This window comes from Phasianus colchicus, chromosome 5, assembly GCF_987193195.1.
Source record: "Phasianus colchicus chromosome 5, bPhaCol1.hap1.1, whole genome shotgun sequence".
In the NCBI taxonomy this organism is placed as follows: Eukaryota; Metazoa; Chordata; class Aves; order Galliformes; family Phasianidae; genus Phasianus; species Phasianus colchicus.
In genome coordinates, this window is record NC_143440.1 from 57,729,050 (window position 1) to 57,747,315 (window position 18,266).

At 46.3% G+C, this 18,266-nt stretch overlaps 2 long non-coding RNA genes across 2 annotated transcripts; one reads left to right on the forward strand and one right to left on the reverse strand.

Annotated features, from left to right (window-relative positions):
• Window positions 1–804: 804 nt before the first annotated feature.
• On the forward strand, window positions 805–10,558 carry LOC149917960 (uncharacterized). The gene is made up of 3 exons (XR_016467178.1): window positions 805–1,941; window positions 7,830–7,953; window positions 10,218–10,558. It is a non-coding gene; the product is annotated as an uncharacterized LOC149917960 (long non-coding RNA).
• On the reverse strand, window positions 3,627–7,614 carry LOC116236664 (uncharacterized). The gene is made up of 3 exons (XR_004168594.2): window positions 7,357–7,614; window positions 6,492–6,611; window positions 3,627–5,907 (listed from the first exon to the last, which is right to left on the reverse strand). It is a non-coding gene; the product is annotated as an uncharacterized LOC116236664 (long non-coding RNA).
• Window positions 10,559–18,266: the final 7,708 nt, after the last annotated feature.

The window sequence follows — 18,266 nt, forward strand, 5'->3', positions numbered from 1 at the left end:
AAAGGCCATCTAGTCCAACTCCCCTGTATCATACAGGGACACCACAGCTCCATCAGGTTACCCAGGGACTGGTCCAGCCTTGCCTTGAAAGTCTCCAGGGATGGATCATCTACCACATCACCGGGCATCCTGTTCCAGTGTCTCACCACCCTCACTGTAAAAGACTTTTTCCTTATATCCAACCTAAATCTACTCTCCCTGTGCTTGAAGCCATTTCCCCTTGTTCTGTCACCACAGACCTTGCTGAAGAGTCTGTCCCCTTCTTTCCTGTAGTTTCCCTGTAGACAATGACAGGCCACTACCAGGTCACAAAGTTGTCTTTGTTTTCCACTTGTTTGGGAAACTTCACTTTACACCTGAAAACATTAGAATGCTTCTTTTCCTGGCTATCGCAAGGTCTGTTGGATGTTCCAATATCACTTTCAGTTAAAGGGAAAAATAGTCCAAAGGTTAACATTTGGGAGATGCTGGACTGGAGCTGACATTCCAAAGTCTGGCAGAGCCCATCATCAGTGGGAAATAACCAGATCTCCTAGCAGGAGCAGGGTTGTTGTTGTGAGTGATTCAGGGAGCCTGCAGGCACTGCTGCAGCCAGCAATAGCCTCACAGAATCACAGAATGGCTTGGGTTGGAAGGGACCTCAAGGATCACAAAGCTCCAACCCCCCACCACAGGCAGGGCCACCAACCTCCACATTTCAGAGCAGCCCAGGCTGCCCAGGGCCCCATCCAACCTGGCCTTGAACACCTCCAGGGATGGACGGGGCATCCACAGCCTCTCTGGGCAGCTGTTCCAGCACCTCACCACTCTCACAGCAAACAACTTCCCCCTGACGTCCAACCTCAATCTGCCCTCCCTCAACTTCAAACCATTTCCCCTTGTCCTGCTGTTATCTACCGTTTCAAAGAGTTAAAGGAGCCTCCAAGGGAAAAGCAGCTTTGTTTTCCTGGATGTCCCTGCTGATGTGTGACATTCCCACTATAGGAACAACAGAAAGAATTCATGGTTACAGTTTGCTAAGATATAGTAGGGCAGAAGGCCCATGGAAATAACGTTTCTGGAGAGAAGATGGAGAAGAGTTTGTGTAAGGTTCCACTGGTGATGCTATTGTGAACCTGCTTGTGAATCAGAACACTTTCAGTCCTCATTTCCTGCAGATATGAGTTAAGAAGAGCCTAGCTTGACCTGCAAACCCCAGGCAGTTTGGAGGTCCAGCAGAGAGGAGGGTACTTCCTATGTGTAGAAATTGGTAAGGCAGTGGGTGGTGTCTTACAGAGTCCACGCTTTCAACTGTGGATTGTGATCCTGTGATGTTCTTCTTTGCACTTTAGCAAAATCAAATCTCTACATCTTGAGATGGGCACAGTGTAACAATAGAGATTCCTAAATGTTTTACCACTTTGGATTCTCAGCCCTGTGCAAAAAACCACCGTGATAATGTCATTAAAAATAATTCCTTTATGAAGATTAAAGCCTCTGATGAATGCAGTCCCACTCTCCACAGCCTTGCAGTACATCACCCTTCAAGCAGAAGCCCTGTCCATCCCTACCGCAGTGAGAAAAGTAAATGCATTAGGAGAAATTAAGTTTGGCAGGACAGGGAAGTCAGGATGGAGCTTCCATGCATTGAAGGTGGAGGCAGACACAGGCTGCAGAAAAGACATTTAAAAATATTGCCTGGGCATGTTGAGATGTATCAGGAAAGCCCAATGGCACTTGGATTTGAGACTTGCAAAGAACGTCAAGGGCAACAAGTAGAGCTTCTACTACTGCATTAGCAGTAGTCCAAATAAGGAACATGTGAGCCATTTGCTGAGCGGGGTGGGTGATGCAGCGACAGCAGGCAATGAAGAACTTGATGCTTTCTTTGCTTCTGTCAGCAGGATTTCTTGAGCCTCTCTGCCTAGGGAAGGTTTTCAAGGAGAAAATGACCAGCAGTGGGTAAGTATCTATTCAGGGACTGCTTCTATGATAATTTGATCCACACAAGTCCATGGAATGAGACAGGATGCATCTGAAAGTGCTGAGAGAATTGGGTGATACCCTCGTAAGACTGCTTTTAATTTTCTGTATTAGTACAAATAAATAATAATCCAGTCCATGTGTAATTCAGCTCAATTCACGTGAGCTACGTCCTTACTTTCCATAATGCAAATGAGAAGATTGCAGCTCTGCTGTTTGTTTGATGCCATAGCCTTGCTTAGAAGCCCACCTCAGGACAGCATCATCTCCCTGTGAGTACTCTCTTCACATGAACTTTTCAAGGTCATTGACTGCCTGAGCAACTCTTTTATACAATTTCCTACCATTAAGTACAGCAGAAGCAAGTCAGCCTTGGTACTTTATTTATAGATCCTGTAGTTCTTGCATTCTATTAACCAGGGCAGAAGTGGGATGAATTTTTTATCCATTATGGACCTTGTGCTGCATAAAATATTGTGCATTTTTGCAGGAGGCTCTACTGTTTTAACCTCTGACACGTAATTAATGATGCAGCTACCAGTGCTCTACTGATGTCTTGTATAAGGCTTGTGTGGTGCATGTGTATTTATCTACTTCATATTCGTTCAGTGTATTACATTGACTTTGTTTGTAGTGAGAAGTCCAAGTGTTCAGCTTCCCTGTATTTACCAAGAACTGAGAAGCAAGAACACATGCTGATGTGCCAAATGGTACGAGGTGACGAGGCTAATACTCACATTTCATGCTCTTCGCTTTCTATTTGCATTTTGGTCACAACTTTAGGTTGCAAGACTGAAAGCTCTTCCCTGGGCCTCTGTCACTGCTGACACCTTGGGAGCATCTGCTGGTGATCACAGAAGGGAATGAAGTTGGCTTTGGCTGGTTCTCTTACTGCACGCATGGACAGCAGCCTTAATGAGCAGTGTTTAGCTGACTGCTCAGCAAGGTTTTAATAGAATCATAGAATCTTAGAATGGCTTGGATTGGAAGGGACCTCAAGGATCATGAAGCTCCAACCCCCCACCACAGGCAGGGCCACCAACCTCCACATTTCAGAGCAGCCCAGGCTGCCCAGGGCCCCATCAACCTGGCCTTGAACACCTCCAGGGATGGACGGGGCATCCACAGCCTCTCTGGGCAGCCTTAAGTGTTTTCATAAGGTTTCTTTCTTCCTTCTTTTCTGCCCTACGCCACAGAGCTCTTGAACTGGTGTTGAGGTGAGACCAAAGGCAGCATTTATGGTGCTAAAGAGCACAATCAGCAGGACTGGAGTGCCAGCACAGAGGCCACAGGGGATCTGATGATACCTAGAGGGACCCAGATCCAGACATTCTCTGAGCACCTCTCATGTACTCTTGAGCCATTTCCCCGGAAGACCAGAAGAGAAGGAGGTGTCTCTGATGTTTTTGCAGCAGACATAATTTCCCTTTGGGGTTTCAGCAGGTGGGACAGCCATTCTCCATCTGTCTTGATCTCTGCATCCCCTCAGAATGTGATTCCAGGGAGAGCATGAGGGCTCAGCATGGCAAGGTCTGCTGGGGAGCAGGGGCTGTGGCTCTCAATCAGCTTGTAGGATTCTTGGAGAAAGGCTTTTTGAAGACACCCCAGTAACAAGATGTGTATGGCGACTTGGACCTCCGGAGATCTGAAAGCCATCAATCATATGAAATTAAGGCAGTTAATCAAGTCTCAGAAACTGACAAAAGATTGTTCCTAAGGCTTTTACCTTGAATATCACTGGAAAATGATAGTTTCAGCTTTCCACCTGATTCTCTCTGCCAGCTAATTCATTTTAGTCAGAAGCAACCCAAGGTCAGCCTCATGTGGCTGTGTCAGCTCAAGATGTTGCTTTACTTCTGTCAGGCTCCAGCTTTGCTCGGTGCTCACAGTGTCATGGAGGTGCTGCCGGGTTGGGGGAAGAGCTGATTCTGCAGACCTCAGTTTGGGGTTGTTTGGAACTGGAAGCATTTCTGTCATCAGATGAGATGCTATGTGCAGTAATAGGGGTCATTACTACTACAGAGCAGGGGCATGCTCAAGGCACAGGCTGTGGTCATGCTATCTGCATTCTGAATTCACACAGAAACCCTAATTCAGCTAATCTTTTTCTCATTACGTAATTTATGCAATTACTCTCAAATTGAATTGCTCCAGGTGCTGATTTTTGCCCTGTTGGTTGTCTGCTGATTCCTTTGCTGTCAAATGCAGCAGTGGTAACAATCAGAGGTCAGAGCCCCTCTCAGGGCTGCTTCTTTTTGCTGTGCTCATGGCCCCACAGCTGGCTATCCTGAATGCAGTTTGCATTGTTCCATGGTGCCAAGGTCCCCCACACAACTACAGGGATGATGCCCAAACCCTGGTGCTGGGGGGTCGGGCTGCTCCTGGTGGTGGCTGTGGCTGTGCTGTGCTCACCATGGCAGCAGTGCCCTCTGCCCTGTCCATGGGGTGTCACAGTGTCCCTGCCATAAGGACAACAGCACAAACTGCAAGACTCACATCTTGCAAGCCTCCTGCCAAAGCTCACCTGTGCTCAAGCAGGAGGAGCTGGGTACTTAAATACAAATGATCGTGTCTATATATCAGAGTTTCTCCTAATTTGATGGTAAAGTGAAAAGCAATCCAGGGCTTAACAGCATGTGCTGTAGTGCTAATTCCTGCACTGAACCTGAGTTATGCTGGGAAGTTATTTTTGTGTTATACAGGAGATGGGTGTTTTGGGTGCAGGTCAGCCTGCGATCTCAGATGGATTCAGAATCACAGTGCTGGAGCCTTAACGTCCATTCATATCAGTGGGAAGTTTCCAGCCAGCTTTGAGGGGCTTTGAAGTGATTTATTCTGGAGGATAAATAGCATATCTGAATATAAAAGCTGAATTGGCATCAGTTAGCTGCAGGACCCTTCCTGCCAGCCCTGCAGATCCAAAGCTCCCACCACACAGTTGGTTGTGCTGAGGTAAGCAAGTAGGATGCTCAGCCTAGGGGATGCACCAAGCCCCACACCTCATCCTACTGGCTTTGCAAAGAGGATGAAAACGGAGGAAAGAGCAACTATTTTCTGTCCCCTCTAAAGACTGCATTTCTGCGGTGTTGCTATTGGCACTGTTACTGTTTGGCACCTTTTTGCCATCTCGTTCTGTTGATGGCAATTAAAATAGCCCGGTTTCACGTGCGACTTCCTTGAGAAGGCATATTAAGCACTAAGGGATCCCATAAGCCATCTCCTGTAATTACCGATAGTAGCACCAGGTGGCGAAAGCAGCCTTCATTTCGTGTGCTGCTCAGCGTCAGCATGCAGGAATAACGCCGGTAACAGCACTAACGCAGCCTTCAAGAGGAGAGGAAATGGTTGCTTCTGCATTATCATCTCAAAAGATGTGCCGAGGCTTTCGCCAGGCTATTTATGATGACACTGTCCTGCAGAGATGACCCCCTCAGTCATTACCACCTGATGAAGAAACGCTGCTATGTTCATCTCGTGAAAGACTGAAGTCAACACAGCAAAACTTGGAGGATGTGCCTATGGCTGACTTGGAGTTCCTAGCAAAAATGGCAAATGGAAGCATTTGGCCAAGGCTAGAGGTGCTGTCGTGCAGGATTTGGGTTGCACTAATATCCTGTGATGCTCTATGCATCCTCTCATTGGGATTTCATGGCATCTTTTCCCAGGGAAGGGGCAGCATGGTGTACAAAGACTGGCTCGAGGCATAGCTGTGCCAGGATACAAGACTGGCATTTGTGATTGAAAATATTTTGTTTCAATAGTCTTTTATTGAAAGAAAGAGTGGTCAGGACAGGGACTTTGAGTCTGACTTGGTTTCCATGTTTGCATCACCAAGGCCAGTCCTTGTTGTCACAGGTACCCACTGACTGTGTGGCAGCAGCAGCCCTGGGCAAGTGAATTGCAGATGCTTCTCTGACTCTTGTGCTGAGCATCAAGCATGGATTTCTGTTTTTAAAAACAAGTATCTCTTGTAAAGTGACTTAAAATTCACGTTATCCTTAGTGAAAGCTAAGTTTTCAATCCAGAGAATGCAGTTGGTGCTCTGAGTATTTCTAAGTCCACTCGTTGTGACCCGGGGACAGAAGCAATGTAAGCAGAGTTTTCCCTTTGCATTCCCAGCTGCAGCTGAACACCACAAACTGGGTTGTGCTTTGGGTCTGGACCTGCAGGCTTTGCCACAGAGCAGCTATTTCTCTCTGCAGGGCTGCTTTTGTCTCGTGGCACCTCTGCATGTTCCAGACCAGTCTCTCATCAGAAGCCTGTGGATATCTACTCTGTGCATCAATTATCTGCTCTGCTGTCTTTTGGGCATTGTTTATGCTTCTTGACTAAGGGCAGAGACATAGAATGTGTTCAGAGTTACCCTCACTACATCAGTGCTTCCTGTAGAGCCCTGATTTCTGGCATCACCCTACAACCCCATGCCCTGGGGGTGTGGAGTGAGAGCTGGGGTTGCTAAGACTATGCCATGTACGTGTGGTCTGAACCCGTCTGCAAATCCAGTGCTGTTCATCATCCATAATGCTTACCTGTGGGCATGCATTCTGCTGGCTGCAGCCCAGAGCACTGCAGGATGCTGGAGAGGAAGGCTCTGTGTGCTTGCAGGACAGTCCTGCTCTGTCAGGGGTTGTGCTGAACCTTCTGAAGCTCTGGAGGTCAAGAACACATTGCTTTTTAACACAATATTTTAATTCTGCATTATTTGTCTTTGAAGAAAGGAGATGCAGCAGAGGGGAGATACTGACTGTGCTGCTTCTCAACTGCCTGCAAATTGTATGTGACTGCTTTCCTTCTGCTGCTCTCAGCCTTGATAACAGAGCAGCACAGCACGAGACGTAATGGATTAGGAATCTTGTTGGAAGGATTTTAAACCCTTGTTGCACATCAGTCTGCAGTGTCCTCTCCCCATTCTGGAGAGAGTAATGTAACACAGCTATGCCATGATTACTCTGCTGATTAAGAGGCATCATTATATGTCGCCTTTGGAGCTTTCAGCTTTGAAGCTGAAGACAAATAATGAAGGTGCTGAGCAGACTGCACCTTCTCTCTCCTGCTCTCCCTGTAAAATGCCTTATTTGATTTATTTCACACACCCCAAAAACAGGACATAGATTATTAAACATTGCCCAATCTTTCCGTTCTCATAGGCAATGCTGTTTGTGAAATAGTCTACTTGCAGGTCTTTCCAATGCTGTTGAACATCCTAAAAGCAATATATTTGGAAACAGGAGTTCTTCAAGAGTTGTGCTATTGAAATATACAGGAGTTTCTTACCTTACTCTGAACACATTTGAAATTGAAAACATAGTTCCAAGTTTTTATCTGCAGCCATATTGTATTCTATGGTTACATTCTGAAGTAAGTTTATTTAAAACATTGATACTTCTTACCCACCTTTATTTACAGGGAGATCTGAGTTCTGCAGATGGGCTCAGGGTGTCATTCAGCAGGTCAGATCAACAAGCAGAGAGGTGAAATGACTGATAAGAGACTTGGTGCACCTGTTGCCAGGCAGCAGTCTGCCATGTGTATTAGAATCATAGAATCATAGAATGGCCACAGTGCTCATCCAGTCCCAACCCCCTGCTGTGTGGAGGTTGCCAACCAGCAGCCCAGGCTGCCCAGAGCCACATGCAGGGATGGGGCATCCACAACCTCCTTGGGCAACCTGTTCCAGTGCCTCACCACCCTCTGGCTGAAAAACTTCCTCCTCATATCCAACCTAAACCTGCCCTGTCTCAGTTTTAAACCATTCAATCTTATCCTAAAGGATTATTATTCTTATTTTTTTAACTGTATGGCATTTTCTCAGCACTGCCAATGCAAGATGTGGCAGACCTTTGATTCTCTCCACTACTGAACTTCAGCAGATGGCGCAGTGTCGTGGCACATGACGAACCATCCTGTATCACTAGCTAATGATGGAGCACCAGCTTCCTCCCAGTGATCACTGCAACTGCTAAGAGCAGCCCCAGGATTACTGTGGTTATGGTGAGTGTTTCCTTGAATATAATTTCCCAAATGCTTTTAGCTTTACTGTGACAGTTTTTCTCTAATTGCAGAAATAACAAAATGCCTTGAGCATATTTATTCACTTGAGTTTTATTTCAGTTACTCATTATAAAAGTGTTAATAATGGCCCGAAGGGAAGGAATAGAATTGCATTTGAGCAATAGAGAGCCAAAGACAAGTTGGTTTAAAATTTTGCATAATGGACCAATATGCCCTTTGTAGAGTTTTTCTTTTCTGCTTTTTCATTTCCCCTTCTGCCACTTGATGGTTCAAAAAGCAGAAAGGAAAAAAAAAAAGGCAACTGGGTTATGTGATATTGTGTATCTTGGACTGAGTAACTGTTGGGAAAAGTCAGTCTTTCAGGTAATCATAGAATCACAGTATGGCCAGGGTTGGAAGGGACCTCAAGGATCACGAAGCTCCAACCCCCCACCACACACAGGGCCACCAACCTCCACATTTCAGAGCAGCCCAGGCTGCCCAGGGCCCCATCCAACCTGGCCTTGAACACCTCCAGGGATGGACGGGGCATCCACAGCCTCTCTGGGCAGCTGTTCCAGCACCTCACCACTGCCATAGCAAAGAACTTCCCTGTGACATCCAACCTCAATCTTCTCTCCTTCAAACCATTTCCCCTTGTCCTGCTGTCACTCACCCTTTCATAGAGTTGACTCCCCTCCTGTCTGTAGGCTCCCTTTAGGTACTGAAAGGCTGCAATGAGGTCACCCCGCAGCCTTCTTTTCTCCAGGCTGAACAAGCCCAGCTCCCTCAGCCTGTCTTTGTAGTGGAGGTGCTCCAGCCCCCTGATCATCTTCATGGCCCTCCTCTGGACCCTCTCCAACAGCTCCCACTGCTATCTCTCAGCAAGATGTAGTAGCTCATATCTTACAGATCTGGAGGTCAATTAGCTGCTTTTCTGTTCCTCTCTCAAAGCAGAGGCTTTGGCATCATCAGTGAGGCAAAGACAGAGTGGTCACTGGTGGTGGTGTGGCAGCATTTCCCAGGAGAGGTGCCTTGTGAGTCAGCCCTTCCCATCGTGTTGGTGAGCTGATGGTTTTTGACAAGTTGGCTCTGACATGAGGTTGTGTGATCCATCCTTGGGCTGAAATACAAAGGCTGTGTCTGGAGGGGCAGTGCCTGGAGATCTTGTGTGGGGACATCTGGAAATTGTATGCAGACATCTCGGGGGATGTGCTGCACACCTTGGCACCAGTTGGATCCCATCTTGCTTAGCAGAAGGCCAGTGTGCTGCTTTTCAGGTTCTGTCTTTCCTTCTTTTGGCAGAACGGTGCTGTGTTTCCATTTAAACACAAGTGTCATGTTTGGTTTGTGAATTATGATTATTAAACTCTTGTTTTATCTTCCTGAAAGACTTCTGAAATTATTTATAACATTACAATTTGTCAGAGGGGAAACTTCAAAGGGATTAAAATAAACATATAATTTATTTGCAGTAGTACAGATAGCCTGGGACTTTAATTCCCCTGCAGATTAGAGGGTGAAGAAAGCCCATTTATCAGGTCAAATAGGAAATGTAATGCCATACTGGATTAAATATCTTTGGTGCACAGCCCTCAGATGACACTGTTTTAAGGTATGTGTTTAGTCTCTATTAAAACACCATTTCACTTTTTTCCTGACAATATACTCATTACCTTTTAACTTGTAATCTCAAATTCATGTCTCAATCACAGAACCACAGCACGGTTGGGTTGAGAGGAACCTCACAGTGCCCAGACCCCTGCTGTAGGCTGGGTGCCCTCCAGCTCAGGCTGCCCAGGGCCCATCCACGGCCTCAGGCACTTGCAGGGATGGGGCACCCACAGCTCTGGGCAGTGCCAGGGCCTCACCACCTGTGAAGAAGGAATTTCTTCCTTTCTGCTACGACACGTGCCCCTGTTTCTCTAGGGTGATGCCGACCCATGGATGCTGGCAGTGCCACCAGCCCCACGGTGATGTGATGTCTGCTAACAAAACAATGCAATGCAATCCCAACATGGTCCTCTGGCTTACTGTTGGTTATGCTGATGTAGGATTGCACACACAGGCAGTGAATGCAGGCATGCACACTCACAATCTGCAGGAGAGCTTTCTTCTTTGTTAATGAACTCACCTTTACTGCTGAGAAGGGTTGGAAGGAGCTCTGCTTGATCCCATCAGTGCTGCTCTATGCACATTCACAAAGACCTACTGGAGATGGAGAAGGGATCTTCCTTTACTCAAACCCTCTGTATCCTCTCCAGGTCTTCATCCTTTTGCCATCAAGTTTTAAAAAGCAATCAAGACAACAGCAAGAAAAACTTCAGTGTCCTTAAAAAATGGTCTTGAAGTTGTTCTGGACGTGGCTCAGCCCTGGGAGAGTTCTGCAGACCTTTTAGGATCTGACACTGTCGCTGTTAATTGAAGAGACTCAGTGGCATCCTCTCGCTCTTACAGGGTCAGACTGGGATAACGTTCCCTCACCACTGATAAATCACCATTCATTAGGATGGCTAATGCTCTTCAAACATAATTGCTTGGTTACATGTGGAAGCAGATTTTCTCAAAGCAGGGGAAAAGACAGCAGTGCAAAATAAAGATTAAGTGCCTGCCAATTTTTTTGTCTTCAAAATGGTCATTTTTTTTAATTTTAAATTTTAGACCAGGTAAAAGTTGGGCTGAATGACGATTCTCTCATTTAATTATTCATGTTTTCCTGCAAGCAGCAATTGGGGGTCTCAGAAATGAAACGTAGCTCATATCTCAATTGATTTTTTTTTCTTGGTTGTCTTTTTTTAGGGGTGGGGTGAAAAGGGGCATCATGCTTATATGTGTATCAGCTGTGCCCTGAGTGTGGGGCACCTCCTCTGCATGCCAAAGCTAGGTTGCAGGTGCTCCTTTGTTGGCCTGGACAGGAGGTGCCCTTGTCCTGCCTGAGGAGCTGGAGAAGGGCATCTGTGTGCCCTGGAGTTGAAGAACTGTGCAGTAAACCTCCCCTTGGTTTGTCCTGCAGTGCCTGTTGGCTGCCTGGGACCCAGCTTGGTAGGAGCACTCAAGCCAAGCCCTGCTGTGGAGGATGCTCTTGGAGGATGCTCATTGCCCTTCTGAACACCTCTCCATTGGGATGACCAGCTTGTCAGGACTGTTGCTGCCCTGCTTGTGACCTTCATTGGAGAGTGGTAGGACAACCAACCCAAAGCAGGGAACTGGGACTAGGTTGTAGAATCATTGAATATCCCAAGTTGGAAGGGACTCACAAGGATCATTAAGTCCATCTCTTGGAACAGGACCACCCAAAAAGCAGGCCATATCACTCAGAATGTTGTCCAGATGCTTCTTGATCTCCATCCATACAGAATCACAGAATTGCCAGAGTTGGAAGGGCCCTCAAGGATCATGAATCTCCAACCCCCCACCACAGGCAGGGCCACCAAACTTCCCACCTAATGCTAGACCAGGCTGCCCAGGGCCCCATCCAACCTGGCCTTGAACACCTCCAGGGATGGGGCATCCACAGCCTCTCTGGGCAGAGTACCTCACCAGTCTCTCTGTAAAGAATTTCCCCCTGATGTCCAACCTCAATCTCCCTTCCCTCAACTTAAAACCATTTCCCCTTGTCCTGCTGTCACTCACCCTTTCAAAGAGTTGATTCCCCTCCTGTTTGTAGGCTCCCTTTAGGTACTGAAAGGCTGCAATGAGGTCACCCCGCAGCCTTCTCTTCTCCAGGCTGAACAAGCCCAGCTCCTTCAGCCTGTCCTCATAGTGGAGGTGCTCCAGTCCCCTGATCATCTTTGTGGCTCCTCTGGACCCTCTGCAACAGTTCCCTGTTTCTTGTACTGGGAGCTCAACACTTGGACACAGTACTCTGGATGGGGCCTCAAAAGCGCAGAGTAGAGGGGAACAATCACCTCCCTGTCCCTGCTGGCCACCCCTCTTTTGATGGAGCCCAGGATTCCATTTGCCTTCCAAGCTGCAAGAGCACACTGCTGGCTCATATTAAGCTTTTCATCTTGCTGTCCTGGGGAGCTGCTCCATGCCCACTGCTCTCTGGAGCAGACCCTTCCCCTAACCCCCCCCCCAACCCTCTCCTGACTCAGCTCTGTGCCATTCCCTCAGGAACATCTGTGTGCTTCATTTTCCCTGAGCTTCCTGCTCACCGTTTGCATCATTTTGGTGGAAGGAATAGAGGGAACACGGAAGAGACTGTAAGTTCATTACAAAATAATTAAGGCCTCTATCAGAGTAAACGTTCATTTCAAGAGTAAAGTTTTGATGGCCCGCTTGTTATCTGCTATAACCTAGAGCATAAAAAACCACAATTCCCCCTTACATCGAGCTTTTCCTGCTCCCCTGCTGGAGTATTTAACTGCTTTTTCAGCAAGAACTTCTCCTGCCGAGGAAGTGCTGCCCAGATTGCAAAGCTAACAAAATGGAGCAGAACAATAATTTCTGCCAGCCTCTTATTTTTAATGTTCTTAGCTTCTATTTGTAATTACAGCGGTGCACAGTTTTCAGACGCATATGGGAATTTTCATTTGATAGTATTCAATTATAACGATTGTGTTGCGTCTCATATAATAAAATGTTTTCCATATGTTAGATATAATAGAAGTATAATATCCCCCAGTGCTTTCTGCAATGATCTTCGTATTAATACAACATTAAGATGGCGTGAAATTTGTGTGTTTGGTCTCCAAAGGCACAAAGGCAAACATTTAGTTTTATATCCCCGAGAACTGCCATTGATTTCAGTGGGACCATGGCTAAACGTGTGCGTGTTTGTAGAATAAGTCTTCTTGATTAAGCAATTCCCTCCAGCACAGTGTTAGCAAAGGAAGCTGCTTTGAGTGTGCAATGTTTCTGCCCTGCTCTGTGGATGATGGCATTCGCACGTTGGCTGGAGCACTCCACATATGTTGATGGCAAAGTGCTCATATTTGCAAGATAAACATCATTAATGAGTTGTAAAATTCCTTTACTCCCAGTGCTTTCTAATGCCTCGTACTGTACACAACTTTCTCTACTTGGTTCTAACCCAACAGCAAGGTTGGGTACCTGATAGCTAACTCTCCCATTTAGGAACCTAGCACTTGTTTTTCAGGTACACTTCTGGGCATGAACGCTGATTTTTCACAAGTGGAAGCCAAAGAAAAGTGAGCATGTGCTCATATGTGTTGGGCCATGGGTGAGGGTGCTTAGCAAGCCAGTGGGAAGCCCTTCAGAATGGAGGCGGAGTTGTTGGTGTGGATGTTTAACATTGGAGAATGGTCACATGAACACCGATCAGAACACAGGAATTATGGAGATCCTGTATCTGGTCCATCTATTGACGTGCCTCTGGTCCCTGCACTGCTGCCAGGTTACTTTCTCCTCCTCCCATCCAACAACTTCTGTTGGTTTTTAATTCGCCAGCCATAACACACGTCTCATTACCCCCTTTAAAAGTTTCTAAGTAGTCATTTTAAGATGTGAAATTGGCAAAGGAGTGCTAATCTCTTCTTGGATTTTGATTTTTAATGTTCCCCATTGTGGATCAATCTGGAACACTGCATATGGCAATCCCCACGTTGGGTAATCACGGTTATTATTGCAAGTGTCCCCCAGAGAATCTTAACAACTGAAGTGGGCAATTATCTTATTTTAAATTTAATTTTAAAATGATCCACATAAGGAGAAAAGTTTTAATGTGATCAAAGGATTCATTTCAATAGCAGCTCCTGGCACTTCGGTAGCGATTGATGCTCGCAGCTTCCAGCATCTATCAGGGCTGAGTGTGCATCTGGTATTGACAGCACACGACATTAAGAAATGCTTCAGTCTGTAACAACAGCCATCAATTTTTTTTTTTCCCCCCTAGAATTGAGCAGCATCTCTGTAGAATTGGAGCTGTGGTTTTACTCAAGTATTCTGGACATTACACTGTTTTGGACCAGGCAGCATCCTCTGTCAGGGGGTAAATGCAGGGCAATGCTGGGCGGACTGATGAAGCCCAGAGCCCTTTTCAAGCTTTACAATTCTTTTGTTAAAGAGATGCTATTTTCAGAATTTATTTTGCATCCCGTAGAGCAAGTTAATGCTATGAGATTGAGTTTAATTATTGCTCTGGTACATTACAGCTAAGTGAAGGGGTGCCTGCTCTAATATCCCTTCAGTGCTGGTTCTGCAGTGCATTTGTGATAGCACGCAGGAAAGCCTCCGAATTACTTCTTTTATGTACATGTAGCTTAAATGAACCCAAAATTAAAATGATGGACATATCATGGCTTGAAATTAATGGCCTTGGCATTTCAAGTGACAGATTTGTGAGCTCAGTATAATCCAAGCTCCTTTTGCTTCTGTCCTTAGCAGGACAGATCCCACCAGCACTTAACGGAGCTGGAAGCAAGAGCACAATAAAACTCTATGTGCAAGAGAACATGATAAGTGAAGAAATGGATAATGGGGTGGTTAACGCTGTTAAATACCTTGTGCTTAATGTTGGCAGCTCAATTGGTTTAGCCAATAAAAAGTTTTAAGTGGCTGCAGGTCTTGACTGTTGGAAGCTTTCTCCAAAAATAATCCAGCGGATGCACTGAAGTGTAAACCAAGGCGTTTAACAAATTGGTGTCGTGAATTATTGCCCCTTTTGTGCTGCTTTTTTGAAAACCTGTATTTTGCAACGTTACGTGCATTGTCAGGACTAATGTGTTCTGCTGGAGCGAGGGCTGCAGAGCAGAGCAGGAGCCCTGGGAGCAGTGCCTGGGAGCTGCGTGGAGTCATGGCTGCTGGCTGCTGGGAGGGGATCAGAAAAAGCCATGCGAGGGATGATTCAAGTCTGGCTGCTCCCACCTTAGCGGGGAAAGCAGGCAAGGAGACCCCTCACAGTCCATCCCCAGCATTGTGATTGTGCACGGCATGAAAAAAGATAAACTGGATTTAGATTTAGATTTATAAAGGCTGTTTTCATAACCCTGAGTCCTGCCCAATCATCATAGAATCATAAAATGGCTCGGGTTGGAAGGGACCTCAAGGATCACGAAGCTCCAACCCCCCACCACAGGCAGGGCCACCAACCTCCACACTTCATAACAGCCCAGGCTGCCCAGGGCCCCATCCAACCTGGCCTTGAACACCTCCAGGGATGGAGGGGGCATCCACAGCCTCTCTGGGCAGCTGTTCCAGCATCTCACCACTCTCATAGCAAACAACTTCCCCCTGACATCCAACCTCAATCTTGTCTCCAAGCCCAAGCCCAAACCATACCGTGTTGACATGTTTGTGGCCGTGTTTCTACCCACAGGTGTCAATAAACAGACTTGTCTCATTTATCTCAGGGCACTTATGAGCTACCAAAAGAATCTGGACCTGCTGGATCACTCTGCAAGCCATGAGGAACAGGGGGCTGCCAAGAACCACCCAAAATCTGAATCACTTCCAAGCAGTCACTGTCACACTTGTTCTTGAGGGACCATGGACTGACTGGGTTCCATCTTAGGCTGTACTCTTTGTTTGGAAAGCTGGGGAGGAGGGCCTTCCTTTAGAAATACAGAACATGCATGGTCATATTTCATACTTTTTTTGTGTTGCTATGAATGCCAACTGTACAAATGTTCATCCCAATATTTTGCCTACCCACCGTTCCCTGTGCTCCTCTGCCTTAATCCATATTTCACCTAATGGTTACGCTGCCATGCTGAGGCAGCTGCAGTAATGGAGGAGAAATTTAAAAAAAAAGGCTAAAAACAAAGGTATACATTCCCTTGCTCGTGGAAATTTAGTAGGAAAGGAAATTAAACCCAAGTCTCACGGGTGGCTGTGAAAGAACTGATTAGAGCACACCTTGAGCAAACTGCAGCCCGTTCCTATGTGTGCTGATGCTGTTGTTGCTGTTGAGCCAGGCTCACAGCTTTGGCCTGTGGGAGCTGCCTGGTGAGAGGGCAGGGAAGGAGGAAATCCTTTACCTGAGGTGGTGAGCCTGGAGCTCTGAGCCCCATCCCTGCAAGTGCCCAAGGCCACGGATGGGCCCTGGGCAGCCTGAGCTGGGGGGCACCCAGCCCACAGTAGGGTTGGGGTTGGGGGGCTTTGAGGTCCCACTTCTTTGAAGTGGGTTTAGTGGAGAGACAGCTTTAATAAATAGGGATGGCAGCGCTTCTGAGGAACAGAGATGAAGGCATGTTCTCAGGACATCTTCACACTGCTCTGTGCACTGCCTGATGCCCAACACATCCCTGCTTGGCTGCAGGGCAGGGACAGAGCTGCACCCAGCTGTGTTAGGCTGCCAGCAGTGCCTCTGTGCCACAAGTGTGCCTCAGCTCCTGCTATGACACTCACAGGAAACCTGAGAAATGCTGCAAGCACGTCTCAAGGTGGGATGAGTTTTAATGACTAATCACACAGCCTTTAAGACCTTTGCCTCCTCTGGCTCACTGAGGTAGTAATTAACCTGAGCCTGCAGCTCTGTAAAGAGCTTTTGACCCAGGTAACGACTGATGGAGTTACAGTCACTGAGCTCATCTGGAGACCTGCACCGAGTCTGTTTGTCACTGGGAGACTATTGGTAAACTCAAGAGGTTTCATCTTGGTCTAGTATTAGACCTGGGCTGCTATGAAATGTGGAGGTTGGTGGCCCTGCATGTGGCAGGGGGTTGGATCTTCATGATCCTTGAGGTCCCTTCCAACCCAGGCCATTCTGTGACTCTGTGATTCTATGGTAACAGGCTGGGCACCTTATAATTTTTCCTCTTGGCCCATATGACACGTTTATGTTGTACACAGTGTACACAGCAAGTTCTTCTGCAGAGTAAGAAGACAGAGAAATGAAATGCATGTGATTCTGAACAGTAAGGGCTTAGAAAATAACCCACTACCTTTATTTTTGTAAAAGTATAACAAGCTGCAGCTAAGGCAAGTGGCAGCTTTGTATTAATGCTGTCAACGTTTTTGCAAAGAGATTGTTTTCTTTGCAAAGTTTTAACTGTATGGGTTGAATTTTTTTTCTGTGCCAGTTTCTTCTGTCAGTTGTTTCTTCTCTGGAATTCAACTAAACATTCAGCAGTTTCAGCATTGAGGGAAAGAAATACTTCCAGTGTAGTCTCAAAGCTTTTTTTAGACTCTGCTTTCTATCAGACACGTTCCTTTGTTCGCTGTCAGCACATTCCTCCTTGCTGAAAGGGATAAAGTGTTTGAGGCTGCTTGGTTTTAGGGACATGGCTTTGGAGCTGATGCTGGTGTGAAAGCAAGAATTTGGACTTTAGGAATTCTGGTCCAGCTGAAATTCGATTTCAGATCGGGCCTAAAGAACCTCATTTTCTGCTATTTGTCCAGTTCTGGGAGGAATCTTCATTTATCTTCTGTGTTTTATAGGATAATGTAATTCTTCATGACCTTCACAAATGGGGGGAAGCTGGGATGTTACCAGATAATGGGTTCCCCAGCTGATATCATTGTTATATGTGCAAATATGTTTGGTAGGAGTAACCCCAAGAAGCACCTAGTGGTCTTGTTTTATGCTACATAACCAGTTTGCTGCTCATACAGTAAATGTCAGGTTTCCTTATTATATTGAGGCTTGGTTTTAGGTACCTGCGATGTACAATCATACCTCTTACAAACACTGATGTTAAGAAATACACATCCTCATCAATCAGTGGAAAAAGAGATCAACGTAGTGGGCTTTGAGTCAAGCTTATACAATTAGAAACCTGGTATTCAAGTTGTATTTGATGCTTTCTCCACGACCTGGTTGATCTCTTGGGCCCTGCCAGGCTTTGATCAGGAGTTCCCAGACTTGTGCTCACTGCCCATACTGCCATGAGCTCATGCTGCTGTTGGTTCCTCCTTCATTCTCCTGCCCAGGCAGATAGCAAGTGATGGGTCAAACGTTCAGCATTAGAAGAAGATTGGAGAAAAAAAACTTCAAAGTTGTATGCGTTGAAACCTTTCATTTTTTAAGATGAAGTCTGAACGATTCTTTTTATTTATTTTTATTTTTATTTTTATTTTTTTGCTTCAGGAAAAGATTTGATTGAAGGGCGGGAGAGATTTGGGGAAATAATCCACTTCTCCACGGAAGCTTCCTGCTTCACAACAAATCAACGTGGATTAGAAATCCCTGTCACTTCAGTAAAACTTCTTGCAGAGATTGCATTCATCCCACCAGCTTAGCTTGGACAGGATGGACGAGCATGACAAATACATCCCTGAACTCTGCTGGGCCTCAGTCAGAGCCGTGATGCTGGAAACCCCCTTGGTACCCTTCACCAGACATAGCTAACTAGGTTCCCAATGCTGGGTGCTTAGAGAGAATGTTCTAGAAATGCCATATTCCTGCAGCT